Source organism: Hemitrygon akajei, chromosome 10, assembly GCF_048418815.1.
Source record: "Hemitrygon akajei chromosome 10, sHemAka1.3, whole genome shotgun sequence".
In the NCBI taxonomy this organism is placed as follows: Eukaryota; Metazoa; Chordata; class Chondrichthyes; order Myliobatiformes; family Dasyatidae; genus Hemitrygon; species Hemitrygon akajei.
This window is the reverse complement of record NC_133133.1, coordinates 83,184,570-83,201,041: the sequence shown is the minus strand read 5'-3', so window position 1 is coordinate 83,201,041 and position 16,472 is coordinate 83,184,570.

The window sequence follows — 16,472 nt, the reverse complement described above, 5'->3', positions numbered from 1 at the left end:
CTGTAATGTGCCTTACTATTGAACTCCCCCCCGGTAAAAATTCTTTTAAGGGTGGGGGTGTTATGTGTGATGAGAAAACCATGGGGAGATGGGGTTCAGAGTTGACCCCCCCCGAACAATGCTGCTAACGAGAGAGAGAGATAAAGAGGGGGCGAGGCGCCATGCTACACATGCTGATAATGAGAGACACAAGGATTTAAATTTATGGCTTCTTCGCTGAATGTTGACTTTTCTTCCAAGGACTTTGCCACTTTGCCTGCTTGTGTGAATCCCTGCTGACACAGCAGAGTGATGCCAGGTGCCTGCTGAGACAGCAAGGAGTGGCCCAGTTTGATGGACATGGACAGTTGATGGATGGCTGGTACCCTGGCAGGGGAGATAAAAGACGAGTCTGCTGAGACTCAGACAGACACGTCACGGGACACTGAACAACTGTTGTGCACCCACAGGAAGGTGGGGGCTTGGAGGGTCGATTTCGGAGAATCGTTCAGAGGCTCACAGTGTGTGAAACCAGGCCGGTGGGGGCTTGTGTGTGAGTCCACCCTCGCCTGGGTGACAGGCTCACCACTGAAGAACGGTCTGGCCGGGAACGGAGGGGTCATAATCGGTGATCACAATGGTACAACGGAACGTTTGCCTGCTGCAGCTGCTCATCTCTCGCTCGCTCTCTCTCTCTCACTCCAATGTCACAACAGCAACTACCTCAACCCAAACTGAACTGAACTGAACTCTGTATTATTCTGTTCATTTACCCCTAGACTACAATAGAGCTTGGTTTTGATTCTACACTTACACTTCTGTACATTCTTACACCTACACTTCTGTATTTATCATTGCTAACCTGCTTTATATGTATATTTGCATTTTTGATACTGTATTACTTAGTTTACTAATAAACACTTCTAGTTACAGTACCACCAGACTCCAACGTCTCATTGCATTTCTGCTGGTTTGGTAACCCGGTCACGGGGTACGTGACAGTAGCTATCCAGTTTCTCCACAAAACTCACTGAGATGCAGTGCCCTAACTGTCTCTGTACAACATCTGTGTAACTGAGTGGCGTCGGCTTGTAGGGAGTCAAAGAGAGAGGTCTCTGAGGAAGGAGGAAAGGTAAGGAGAGGATAATATGGCTCATAATGATCTCCCATTTCAAATGGTGGAAATGATGTCATGGTGCACTCACGAACGACAGGACCCAGGTGCGGAGGAATGGCGGAATCCCTGGGAAGAGACGGAAACAAGAGATTAAACATCAGAATCAGAGCCTCAGGGGAGCGACGGTGCGACTCCGTGAGGTAACAAATCCTCTCCAACTCAATGACACCACACTAAGGCACTGAATGGCAGACCTCTTTGAATAAACAGAGTGCAGGAAAAGACATGATGGATGAACAATTACACCTTTGTTTGTACCCAGAGAAGCTGCTGCATCTATGCGCATTGCCATTTTACCGGAAGGTACCGATACACTGCATGGGACCACTTTAAGTACTGAATCTTACCCCGGGGACCCTCTGTAAATACTGACACATCCTGGAGACCTGCTCTTGATAATGACACTGTCTTGGGGACTCTCTGAGACAAATACCGGGGCAATCTAAGTAGAAGTGGAAACACCTTGTAAATACTAACACACTCACACTCCACAGAGACACAACGGTGACCAAAATAGTGTCACGCACCCCAAGACTCCCTGCAAATAGTGACACACTCCCTGAGACTCCCTGTAAATAGTGACACGTTCCTTGAGACCTCCTGTAATAGTGACCAACTCCCCGAGACATCTGTAAGTACTGACACACTCCGAGACCCTCTGTAAATAGTGACACATTCACACTCACCAAGAACCCCCTTAAATAGTGACACATTCCTCGAGACCCCCTGTAAATAGTGACACACTCCCCGAGACCCCTGTAAATCGTGACTAACTCCCTGAGATGCCTGTAAATACCGACTACTGACCAGGAGCTCCCTGTTAATGACTGGTACACTCCCAGAAACCTTTGCAAATACTGACACACTCCAAGGGACCTGTTGTAGACAGGGTCACACATCTTGGAGACACCCTATTATACTGACATCCCCACTGGAACTCCTATAAATGCTGACACCCCCACAGGAACCCCTGTAAATACAGACACTCCCCACAGGATGCCCTATAAATACTGACACCCCCACAGGACCCCTTGTAAATCCTGACACCCCCACACGACTCCCTGTAAATACTGACACCACTCCACAGGAACCACTGTAAATACAGACACCCCGACAGTACCCCTGAAAATACTGACACCCCTGCCCCACCACAGAACCCCCTATAAAATACTGACACCCCCACAGGACCCCTATACATCCTGATACCCACATAGACCCCCTGTATATACTGACACACTACCTGGGAACCATTGTAAAAACTGTCACACTGCACAGTGACACCTTTTGTAAATATTGACATACCGGTACTTCACGGGGACCAGCTGTAAATAGTGACAATCATCCAGGGATTCCCTGTAACTAACACACTCTCCCCAGGGACTTACTTTATATACTGATACATTCCCATTGGACCCCAGTGTTAATACTGACACACAACCCAGAACCCCCATGAAAAAATATGGCACACTCCCCTGGACCCTCCTTAAATTGAGACACACTCAATGTGTCTGCTGTGTATATACTGAAACACTCGCAAGGAGCCCCTGTAAATGTAGATACACTCCTGGAGGGCTTGGTAAATACCGACACCCCCACCCCCTCGAGAGAATTGGTAAATACTACCGGAGACCATATAAACACTGATACACTCCACAGGGTGATAATAATACATTCAACAGGGCTCACTGTAAAAACTGACACACTCACTATCGACCCGCTGAAATACTAACACACACCCGGGGACACACTGTAAATACTGACACACACCCGGATATCCACTGTAAATACTCACACACAACTGGATATCCACCTTAAATACTGACTCACACCCGGATATACATTGTAAATACTGACACACACCCGGGAACCCATTGTAAATACTGACACACACCCAGATATCCATTGTAAATACTGACGCACACCCGGATATCCATTGTAAATACTGACACACACCCAGATATCCACTGTAAATACTGACACACACCCGGATATCCATTGTAAATACTCACACACACCCGGATATCCACTGTAAATACTGACACACACCTGGGAACCCATTGTAAATACTGACACACACCCGGATATCCGCTGTAAATACTGACGCACACCCGGATATCCACTGTAAATACTGACACACACCCGGATATCCATTGTAAATACTCACACACACCCGGATATCCACTGTAAATACTGACACACACCTGGGAACCCATTGTAAATACTGACACACACCCGGATATCCACTGTAAATACTGACGCACACCCGGATATCCACTGTAAATACTGACACACACCCGGATATCCATTGTAAATACTGACACACACCCGGATATCCACTGTAAATACCGACACACACCCGGATATCCACTGTAAATACTGACACACACCCGGATATCCACTGTAAATACTGACACACACCCGGATATCCATTGTAAATACTGACACACACCCGGATATCCACTGTAAATACCGACACACACCCGGATATCCACTGTAAATACTGACACACACCCGGATATCCACTGTAAATACTGACACACACCCGGATATCCATTGTAAATACTGACACACACCCGGATATCCACTGTAAATACTGACGCACACCCGGATATCCATTGTAAATACTGACACACACCCGGATATCCACTGTAAATACTGACACACACCCGGATATCCACTGTAAATACTGACGCACACCCGGATATCCATTGTAAATACTGACGCACACCTGGATATCCACTGTAAATACTGACACACACCCGGATATCCACTGTAAATACTGACACACACCCGGATATCCATTGTAAATACTGACACACACCCGGATATCCACTGTAAATACTGACACACACCCGGATATCCACTGTAAATACTGACACACACCCGGATATCCATTGTAAATACTGACACACACCCGGATATCCACTGTAAATACTGACACACACCCGGATATCCACTGTAAATACTGACACACACCCGGATATCCATTGTAAATACTCACACACACCCGGATATCCACTGTAAATACCGACACACACCCGGATATCCACTGTAAATACTGACACACACCCGGATATCCACTGTAAATACTGACACACACCCAGGGACCACTCAGAAAGGAGATGTTGCCCTGGACAGTCTGTAATTAGTGACACACTCCTCACAATCTCCTTAACTACTGATACTCTATGCAAGACCCTCTGTAAATACTATCACACTCCAGGGACACAATGTAAATAGAGGCACACTCTGCCGACCACCAGCAAATATTAACACACTGCCCCGGATTCTTCTAAACACTAACACACCCAGTAAATAGTTTATGAGACTCTCCGGGTCCCCCTGTCAATACTGACATAATACCCGTGACAACATGTAAATATTAACACACATCCATGTGAACCCTGTAGAGACTGATACTGTCTGTCTGGGACACTCTGTGAATACTGACACACTCAACATGGACTCCCTGTAAATAGTGGCACCTACCAGAAGTTTCACCTGTGTACACTGACACATTGCCTGGGAAACTTGTGTGAATAGCGAGACATTCCGTTCAGTCCACTCCCGACCCACACCCTTTAACTATCTTGACTGGGCTGGGCAGTTTGACTAGTTTGGTGATTGACGCAGGGTGTGGGGACAGAGAGGGCAGTGGAATTCATTTAGGGCCTGATACATGTCTAGGGGGTTAGTAGAGGGAAATGGGATTAGTCTGAGGACTGATACAGTTTTATTATGGGGATAATTAGAGGTAGTGGGATTTTTTGAGGAATGACAGAGTTGTGGAGATAGAATTGGGCAGTGGAATTAGTCTGAGTCAAACACGGGGCTGTGGGGAGAGATCGTGAGATGGTGGGATTAGTTTGGAGACGGACAGTGTTTTGCTTATAGAACAGGACACTGCCAGGCCAGTGGGGAGAGAGCTGGGCAGTGGCATTTGTTTGGGTTCTAAAACAGAGTTGTGAGGAGAGGGAGAATCTGTGGAGTGAACTTGTGAAGTGTCACATGGCAGTGGGAAGACAGCATGGCAGAGGGATACGTTTGGGGAATGCTCTTGGGGGAGAGCAGAACATTGGGATTAGTTCTGGGGCTGAGACAGGTCTGTCATAATAATTGTGAATCCATAGTATGGAAACTGATTTGGTTATTGGGAGCGTGCAATGGCATTAGTTCGGGGATAAATGCAGGGCTTGGGGACTCACAGTGTTTTGGAAATAGACTGGGGCACTGACATTCTCTATGGACCAACAAAGGGCTGTGGGGGACTATAGGGCAACTGGGTCGGAGCTGTGATGGCGCTGAGACCCACAAGGACACGTCCGAGAAGACATGCGCGCCTTCGGGTTTCCGAGGCTTCGCGGCCCTGTGGATGAGCTGACTTTATGCCGGTGTCACCGACTGAAGCGTTGCTGGAGAAAAACAGAAAATCGGGAACAACGGATTGGCCCTCAGGGGGCTCTGTGCGTGGCGAATCTCATTCGTTCCCGTTTCCTCTCTCGTTGGTGGGGGAGAGTTTTGTGCCGATACTCAAGTTGCAGAAAAACGCCAAATGGCAGAATTTATCATCGCAGTTCAGCGAGTAGTTTTGTTGATGTCTCCCCTCTCTCAGAGTGACACCTCTCTGCCCCTGTATTAGGGAGAGAGAAAGCCAGCGGTATGTCGAGTGAACGATTAGTTTTTGTTGTACTGCAGATCATGGTCTTTCTTGGGGGCTTTATCATTGCTTGCTTGGTGGGTAGAGGGTGCTGATGCTTTTTGCTGAAGTAACTGGGGGAGGGGAGGGTCGTTGTTTGCTCCTGCTTGTGCGTGGGGGAGAGTGGGAGGGGCTTTGGTGTTCTAATATTTTTACTGTCACTCATTCTTTGGGGCACTCTTCTGTTTTCGTGGATGTTATTGAAGAACAACAATTTCAGGATGCATATTGTATACATTTTTTGATATTAAATGGAACTATTGAAACTAAATACTGGCACACTAGCCAGAAACACCAAGATATACTAAAACAATTTCTAATATCCCAGGTAAATACCGATTAAAAAGCACTGGGACTCTCTATAAATACCAAGGAACTCCACAGGACCCTGTATAAATACACATATCCAGGGACCCCTGTGCATCAAGAAATGATCCACAGAATCCCCCTGTATGTATAATGACACCATCTGCAGGGACCACTCATACACTCACTGTAAATACTGACACACTCGCTGGGAGACCCTGTAAATACCATCACACTCCATGAGGCTCCTGTAATACTGACACACCTCCTGGACACCCTCCGTAATACTATGGGACTCCACACAAATACTGACACATTTCCCAGGACATCCTGTAACTATTAACACACCTCTGGGAACCCCAAAAATAAACAAAAAACACTTACACAATTTGGGCCCACTGTCAGTAATGATACACTGATAGGACTCCCTGTAAAAACTGCCATAGCCCACAGGGACCCACTGTAAATACTGACACACACCCCTGGAACCATGTAAACAGGGACACATTCCTTGGACACTCAGTGTTGATACTGACACACTCCCTGGGAATCTGCAGTTGATACTGACACACTCCCTGGGAATCTGCAGTTGATACTGACACACTCCCGGAGGACCCACTGTTGGACAGGGCTTTAAGTTATCTAGTATGGAGGGTTGTGCAGCTTGGAAAAGTATGAATAAAGTAACAATAGCTGAAGTTGCTGAATCGGGAATACACAAGATCCATTCATTCGAAAGAAGCAACAGCAATAGGAAGGGAGGATGAGGTAACTGTGGCTGATGGGGAAAGTAGAAGGCAGCATAAAAGCAAAAGAGGGGGCATACAAATAGCCAAAATTGGTAGGAAGCTAGAAAATTCATGATTGTTTCATGTTATTTCCAGCACACAAGTGTAAAAGACAGCAAAATAATTGTTACTCTGGAACACAAAAGGAATTGCAATAAGATAAAAAAAACATAGTAATAAAAAATACAGCAAATATAATACATAACCTGTGTACACAGATTGATTGTATATCCATAAAGTGATGCTAGGCAAGGGAGTGTCTGTGTAGGCCTCCGTTAGTCTCAATAGACCATGGATTTGCTCCTTGGAAAGTTTTCAGGGCGTAAGCCTGGACAAGGTTTTTTTTATGCAAGTCTCCCCTCTCCACGCCACCGATGTTGTCCAAGGGAAGGGCATTAGAATCCATACAGCTTGGGTCTGTACATCAGGTGACTCTGACAGGAAATGATAAAGTAGTGCTGGTGTGAGATGTGGAGGGGTTGGTTAGTGGGTGGAGGTGTTGATCAGCCTTACTGCTTGGGGAAAGTAACTGTTTTTGAGTGTGGTGATCCTGGCGTGGATGCTATGTAGTCTTCTCCCTCTAAAAGGATGTCCTTTTAGAACTGAGATGCAGAGAAATTAGTCAGAGGGTGGTAAATCTGTGGAATTTGTTGCCACGAGTGGCTGTGGAGGCCAATTCATTGGGTGTATTTATTGTAGAGATAGATAGGTTCATGATTATCCAGGGCATCAAAGGGTATGGGGAGAAGGCAGGGGAGTGGGGATGACTGGAATAATTGGATCAGCCCATGATTGAATGGTGGAGCAAACTCAACGGGCCGAATGGCCGACTTCTGCTCCTATATCCCATGGTCTTATGACATATAGCCCATCAGAAGGGAGTCTGGGATCCTTCAAGATATTACTGGCCGTTTTCCAGCACCTTTCTGTGTACATGTACTTGATGGCGTTAGGCCGGTGCCGATGATGCGTTTGGCAGTTTTGACTATCCATTGCAAACCTTTCCTGTCCACTGCAGTAGTGTTTCTGTCCCAAACAGTGATGCAGCTTGTTAGGATGCTCACTACTGCACATCTGTAGAAGGATGTGAGTATAGGTATGCATAGTACAGCTCTGTTCAGCTTTCTCAGAAAGCAGGGGTGTTGCTGAGCTGTTCTGATGGTGCAGAATGTGTTCTAGAACAATGAGAAGTTGTGTGTGATGTGCACTCCCAGGGGTTTGAAATTGCATGCAGTGCACCCGAAGTAAAGAGGGGTGTGAGTGGTTGAGTTCTCCTGAAGTCAATAACCAACTCATTGGTCTTGTTGACACTGAGCAAGAGGTTCTTTGTCTGACAACAGGCTTCAAGCTCACCCACCTCCTCTCTGTAAATCGTCTTAACGTCGTGTCATCAGCCAACCTGACAATGATTGGGAAGCTTTTAAAAAGCAGCATAGGCAACTAAAAAAGCAATAAGGAGAGAAAAGGTGAATTATGCAGTTAATTTAGCTAATTATCTAAATGAGGATACCAAAATTTCTTTACAGATATATAAAGAGTAAAAGAGAAGCAAGGGGCATTGGACGGCTGGAAACTGGTGCTGAAGAGGTAGTAATGGCATAGAAAAATGGCAGATGGTTTGAATAAGTATACGTATATAAGACCAGAAGGCTATTACAGATAGGAGAAGAATTAGGCCATTTGGCCCATTGAGTCTGCTCTGCCATTTTGTCATGGCTGATACATTTTCCCTCTCAGCCCCAATCTGCTGCCTTCTGCTTGTATCCTTACATGCCCAGATGAATTAAGAATCTCTCTACCTCTGCCTTAAATACACCCAATGACTTGGCCTCCACAGATTTACCACTCTCTGGTTAACGAAATTGCTCCTCATCTCTGTTCCAGATGGATAGCCCTCTATTCTGAGGCTATGTTCTCCGGTCTTAGACTTCTCCCACCATTGGAAACTTCCTCTCTATATTCACTCTATCAAGGCCATTCAATGTTCGATATGTTTCAATGAGGTCACCCCAGAGCCATCAAAAGCTCCTCATATGACAAGGCTTTCAATCCTGGATTAATTTTCGTAAACACAAGAAAATCTGTAGATGTTGGAAATTCAAACAACACACACAAAATGCTGGAAGAACTCAGCAGGTCCGGTAGCACCCATGGAAAAGAATAAACAGTCGACATTTTGGGCCGAGACTCTTCATCAGTACATCATTTTCATAAACCTCCTTTGAACCCTCTCCAATGTCAGCACATCGTTTTTCAGATAAGGAGCCCAAAACTGCTCACAATACTCCAAGTCGTGCCTCACCAGTGCTTTACAAAGCTTCAATATTGCATCCTTGCTTTTATAATCTAGACCTTTAGAAATGAATGTAAACAACACAATTGCCTTCCTCACCACTGACTTAACCTTCTCAAAACTATCTGCTCCTCCAGTGGTGTCAAGAAAACATCCTCTCCCTCAATGTTGCAAAACCAAAGGAGCTGGTTGTGGACTACAGGAGGAATGGAGACAGGGTAACCTCCATTGACATCAGTGGATCTGGGGTTGAGAGGGTGAACAGCTTTAAGTTCCTCGGCATAAACATCACCGAGGATTTCATGTGGTCTGTACATACTGGCTGTGTGGTGAAGAAGGCACAACAGCATCTGTTTCACCTCAGACGGTTGAAGAAGTCTGGTGTGGGCCCCCAAATTCTAAGAGCTTTCTGTAGAGGCACAATTGAGAGCAACCTGACTGGCTGCAACTGCTTGGTACAGGGACTGTACTTCCCTCAATCACAGGACTCTGCTGAGAGTGGTGCGGACAGCCCAGCGAATCTGTAGATGTGAACTTCCCACTATTCAGGACATTTAGAAAGACTTGTGTAAAAAGGGCCCAAAGGATCATTGGGGACCTGAGCCACCCCAACCACAAACTGTTCCAGCTGCTACCACCAGGAAATGGTATCACAGCATAAAAGCCAGGACCAACAGACTCTGGGACAGCTTCTTCCACCAGGCCATTAGCTTAATTCATGCTGACGCAACTGTATTTCTATGTTGTATTGACTGTCCTGTTGTACATAATATTTATTATAATTACTATAATTGCACTTTGCATATTTAGACAGAGACATAACGTAAAGGTTTTACGAATATGAAGGATGTGAGTAATAAAGTCAATTCAATTCAATCTATCTTCACATCATCCACAAACTTTGCCACAAAGCCACAATTTCATCATCCAAGTCATTGACGTATAACATCAGCAGTCCCAACACAGATCCCTGTGGAACACCATTAGTCACCAACTGCCAGCTAGGAAAGGCTCCCTTTATTTCCACTCTTCACCACCTGCCAATCAGCCAATGCTCTATCCACATTACTATCTTTCCTGTAATAACATAGACTCTTAACTTGGCAGCCTCATGGAAGGTACCTTGTCAAGATGTCAAAGGCACCTTATCAAAGTGGATATTATGTCCAAGTACATAACATCTTCAACGAATTCCAAAAGATGTGTCAGGCAAGATTTTACCTGAAGGAAACCATGCTGACTTTAACCTATTTACTATGTGTATCCAAGCACCCTGAAACCACATCTGTAACAAATGACTAACAGGCCTGTGTTATCTTTTCTTCTGTCTCTCTCCCTTCTTGAAAAGTAGAATGACATTTGCAATTTTCCATTCCTCTGGAACCAGGCCAGCATCAATTGATTTTTGAAAGATCATTAGTAATGCCTCCACAACAGCCAGCTCTTTCAGAACCATCTGATCCAGGGGACTTATCTACCTAAGACCTTACAGTATCCCAAGATGCTTCTCCTTAGTAATGGCAACTTTACACACTTCTGCCCCTGAGACACTAGAGTATCTGGAATACAGCTGGTATCTTTCATAGTGAACACTGATGCAAAATACTGATTCTGTTTGTCTGACATTTACTTGTCCCCCATTTCTACCTCTCCAACATAATTCTCCAGCAGTCCAATATCCAGAATTGCCTTTCTTTTACACTTTATGTATCTGAAGAAACTTTTGGTATCCTCTTTTATATTATTGGCTACCTTTATATTTGTTATATAGTGTTGTGGAGGCTGGAAGTCTGCAGAAGGACCAGGTCTGATTAGGAGAACAGCAAAGAAATGGCAGATGGAATACAGAGTAGGAACATTTATAGTCATACACTTTGGTAGAAAGAATAAAGGCAAAGTCTGTTTTCTTATGATGGAATGAATTCAGAAATCAGAGAGTCAAAGGGAGTTGAAAGACCCAGTGCCAGATTCCCTAAAGTTTAACTTGCATATGAGTCGTTAATAAGGAAGCAAAATGCAGTATTTGCATTCGTTTCATGATGACTAGAATACAAAAGCAAGAATACAATTATGAGGATTTACACAGCATTGATGAGACCTCATTTGGTGTATTATGAGCAATCTTAGGCCCCATATCGAAACACGGGTGAATTAGCATTGGAGTGGGTCCAGAGGAGGTTTTATGAGAATGTTTCTGTGAATGAAAGGGTTACTGTATCAGGAGCATTTGATGGTTTGGGACCTACTACTCAATGAAGTTTAGAAGATCAAAGGGGTATCTCATTGAAGCTTACTGAATAATGGAAGGCCTAGACAAAGTTGACACTGAGAGAATGTTTCCAATAGTCGCAGAGTATAGGACCAGAGGAAATGGCCTCAGAATACAGAGAAGGAGAAATTTCTTTAGCCAGAGAGTAGTGAACCCATGGAATTCACTCCCACAGATTGCTGTGGAGGTCAAGTCACTGGGTATATGTAAAGCAGAGGTTGTTAGGTGCTTAATTTGTAAATGTTTATAGGTTACAGAGAGAAGGCAGGAGAATGGGCTTGGAAGGGGACAAGTTTCAATGGTGGAGCAGAGTCGCAGGCCTCACGGCCTATTTCTGGTACTAGATCTGAAGGTCCATTACATTCTCAGTGCTCTAACATCCCTGATATGTCCTATGCTGAATTAACATTCAAAAATGCATCATCTCACACAGCCTTTTTGAAATGCAAGTGCCAATCTTTGGCTCACTTCCCTAACTGATCAGATTTGATATGTCACCTAAAACACTTGAAAATTTCTACAGGTGGTGTTACTGCACAGAATCAAACTGAACTGCAGAGTTGTAAACTAGTTCCATAGTATCCGAGACATCTTCAAGGGGCGCATCGCTCAAAAAGACCATCTACGACATCATTAAGGACCCCAACCATCCACGACATGCCCTCTTCTCATTCTTACCATCAGGAAGGAGGTACAGAAGCCTGAAGGCACTGACTCAGCAATTCAGGAACAGCTTCTTCCCCTCTACCATCTGCTTTTTGAATGGATATTGAACCCATGAACACTACTTTTTATTTCTGATTTTGTACTTCTTATTTAACTCTTAAATTTACAAATATATGCAATATAGAGTATGAAAGATGACCTGATAGATGTGTATAAGATGATGAGAGGCATTGATCGTGTGGATAGTCAGAGGATTTTTCCCGGCTGAAATGGCTAACCTGAGGGAGTATGGTTTTAATATGCTTTGAAGTAGGTTGAAGGGGGATGTCAGAATTAAGTTTTTCACACAGAGTGGTTGGTGCATAGAATGCATTGCCAGTGAAGATAATAGAGACAGATACAAAAGGGTGAAGATAATAGAGACAGATACAAAAGGGTCTTTCAAGAGACTGTTAGATAGGTATATTGAGGTTAGAAAACCTATAGCACAATACAGGCCCTTCGGCCCTCAATGCTGTGCCGAAACATGTCCTTACTTCAAAAATTACCTAGGATTACCCATAGCCCTCTATTTTTCTAAGCTACATGTACTTATCCAGGAGTCTCTTAAAGACCCTATCATATCTGCCTCCACCACTGTTGCTGGCATCCCAGTCCACACATTCACCACTGTCGGCATATAAATTTACCCTGACATCTCTATACCTACTTCCAAGCATCTGAAAACTGTGCACTCTTGTGTTAGCCATTTCAGCCCTGGGAAAAAGCCCCTGACTATCCACACAATCAATGCCTCTCATCATCTTATACCCCTCTATCAGGTTACCTCTCATCCTCTGTCGCTCCAAGGAGAAAAGGACAAGTTCACTCAACCTATTCTCATAAGGCATGCTCCCCAATCCAGGCAACATTCTTGTAAATCTTCTCTGCACCCTTTCTTTGGTTTCCACATCCTTCCTGTAGTGAGGTGACCATAACTGAGCACAGTACTCCAAGTGGGGTCTGACCAGGACATAGATAGTTGCAACATTACCTCTAAGCTCCTGAACTCAATCCCATGATGAAGGCCAATGCACCATATGCCTTCTTAACCACAATCTACCTGTGTAGCAGCTTTGAGTGTCCTATTGTCTTGGACCCCAAGACCCTTCTGGTCCTCCACACTGTCAAGAGTCTTACCATTAATACTATACTCTGCCAACATATTTGACCTACCAAAATAAATCACCTCACACCTATCTGGGTTGAACTCCATCTGCCACTTCTCCGCCCAGATTTGCATCTTATCGATGACCCACTTTAACCTCTGACAGCCCAACACACTATCCACAACACCCCCAACCTTTGCATCATCAGTAAATTTACTAACCCAACCTTTTACTTCCTCATCCAGGTCATTTCTAAAAATCACAAAGAGGGAGGGTCTCAGAACAGATCCCTGAGGCGCACCACTGGTTACCAACTTCCATGCATAATATGACCCGTCTACAACAACACTTTGCCTTCTGTGGGCAAGCCAATTCTGGATCCACAAAGCAATGTCCCCTTGGATCCCATGCCTCCTTACTTTCTCGATAAGCCTTGCATGGGATACCTTATCAAATGCCTTGCTAAAATCCATAAACACCACATCTACTGCTCCACCTTCACCAATGTGTTTAGTCACATCTCAAAAAATTCAATCAGGCTCGGAAGGCATGACCTGCCTTTGATAAAGCCATGCTGACTATTCCTCATCATAGTAGGCCCCTCCAAATGTTCATAAATCCTGCCTATCAGGATTTTTTTCCATCAACTTACTAACCACTGAAGTAAGGCTCACTGGTCAATAATTTCCTGGGCTATCTCTACTCCCTTTCTTAAATAAGGGAACAACATTCGGAAACCTAAATCATCCAGGACCTCTCCCATCCCCATTGATGATGCAAAGATCATTGCCAGTGGCTCAGCAAACTCCTCCCTCAACTCCCACAGTAGCCTTGGGTACATCTTATCCAGTCCCAGTGACTTATTCAACTCAATGCTTTCCGAAAGCTTCAGAACATCCTCTTCCTTAATATCCATATGCTCAAGTTTTTCAGTCCACTGTGTCATCCCTACAATTGCCAAGATCCTTTTCTGTAGTGAATACTGAAGCAAAGTATTCAGTAAGTACCTCTGCTATCTCTTCCAGTTCCATACACACTTTTCCACTGTCAAACGTGATTGGTCCTATTCTCTCACATCTTATCCTCTTGCTCTTCACATAGTTGTAGAATGCCTTGGGGTTTTCTTAATGCTGTCTGCCAAGGACTTCTCATATCCCCTTCTGGCTCTCCTAATTTCATTCTTAAGCCCCTTCCTGGTAGCCTTATAATCTTCTAGATCTCTATCATTACCTAGTTTTTTGAAACTTTCGTAATCTTTTCTTTTCTTCTTGACTATATTTACAACAGCCTTTGTACCCCATGGTTCTGGTACCATACCATCCTTTCCCTGTTTCATTGGAACGTACCTATGCAGAACTCCATGCAAATATCCTCTGAACATTTGCCATATTTCTGCCATACATTTCCTTGAGAACTTCTGTTCCCAACTTATGCTTCCATGTTCTTGCCTGATAGCCTCATATTTCCCCTTACTCCAATTAAGCACTTTTATAACTTGTCTGTTCCTATCCCTCTCCAATGCTATTGTAAAGGAGATAAAATTGTGATTACTATCTCCAAAATGCTCTCCCACTGAGAGTTCAGACACCAGACCAGGATCATTTCCCAATACCAGGTCAAGTACAGCCTCTCCTTTTGTAAGTCTCTGGAATGGCCACAACATCACAGTGATTTCTTCAAAGATTTCCAACAGATTTGTCAGGTAAGATTTTCCCTGAGGGAAACTATGCTGATGTTGGCCTATTTTGTCATGTGCCTCTAAGTACCTCAAATCCATAGCTTTAACAACATCTTCCTAACCACTGAGTTCAGACTAACTGGTCCATATGCACCCAAGCATATCTGTGGAATGCTTGCCCCTTCAGATCCCCTTTTGATTTTTTCTCCACTAACCTTAACACTATTCCATAAGACCATAATACATAGGAGTAGGATTAGGCCATCTGACCCTTTGAGTCTGCTCTTCCATTCAATCATGGCTGATCGTTTTTCTTTTCTACCTCCTCTTCAACCCCAGTTCCTGGCTTCTCCCTGTAACCTTTGATGACATGTCCAATACAGACCCTATTAAGCTCTGCCTTAAGTACCCCCAATGACTTGGCCTCCACAGCTGCATGTGGCAATAAATTCCTCAAATTCACCATCCTTTGGCTAAAGAAATCTCTCTACATCTCTGTTTTGAAAAGGTGCCCCTCTATTCTGAGGCTATGTCCTCTTGTCCTAGACTCATGGGAAACACCCTTTCCACATCTACTCTGTCTAGGCCATTCAACATTCCAAAGTTCTCAATGAGATCCCCCCTCATCCTTCTGAATTCCAGCGAGTACAGACTCAGAGCCATCAAACGCTTCTCATGTGATAACACTTTCGTTCCTGAAATCATCCTTGTGAACCTCCTCTGGACCCTCTCCAATGCCAGCACATCCTTTCTAAGATGAGAGGCCCAAAACTGTTCACAACACTCAAGGTGAGGCCTCACCAGTTCCTCATAAAGCCTCAGCATCATATCCTTTCTCTTGAACTCAAGACCTCTTGAAATGAATGCTACCATGGCATTTGCCTTCCTCACCACTGACTCTACCTGCAAGTTAACCTTCAGCGAGTTCTGCACAATGACTCCCAAGTCCCTTTGCATCTCAGATTGCTGGATTTTCTCCCCGTTTAGAAAGTAGTTTGCCCGTTTATTTCTACTACCAAATTGCATGACCATACATTTTCCAACATTGATTTTCATTTGCCACTTTCTTGCCCATTCTCCTAATCTGTCTAAGTCCTTTTGCATCCTACCTGTTTCCTCAACATTACCTGCCCCTCCACTAATCTTTGTATCATCTGCAAATTTGGCAACAAAGCCATCCATTCCATCATCTAAAACATTTGTATACAGCAGAAAAAGAAGTAGTCCCAACACTGCGGAACACCACTAGTCACTGGCAGCCAACCAAGAAAGGATCCTTTTATTCCCACTCACTGCCTCCTACCAATCATCCAATGCTCAAACCATTTTAGTAACTTTCATGTAATACCATGGGCTCTTAACTTGGTAAGTAGCCTCATGTGTGGCACCTTGTCAATTCCCTCCAGGATTAGACTTCCCTATCCTGGTGATAGGACTGTAGTATCCATCATATCTGGTGTGTTCTTTTACAG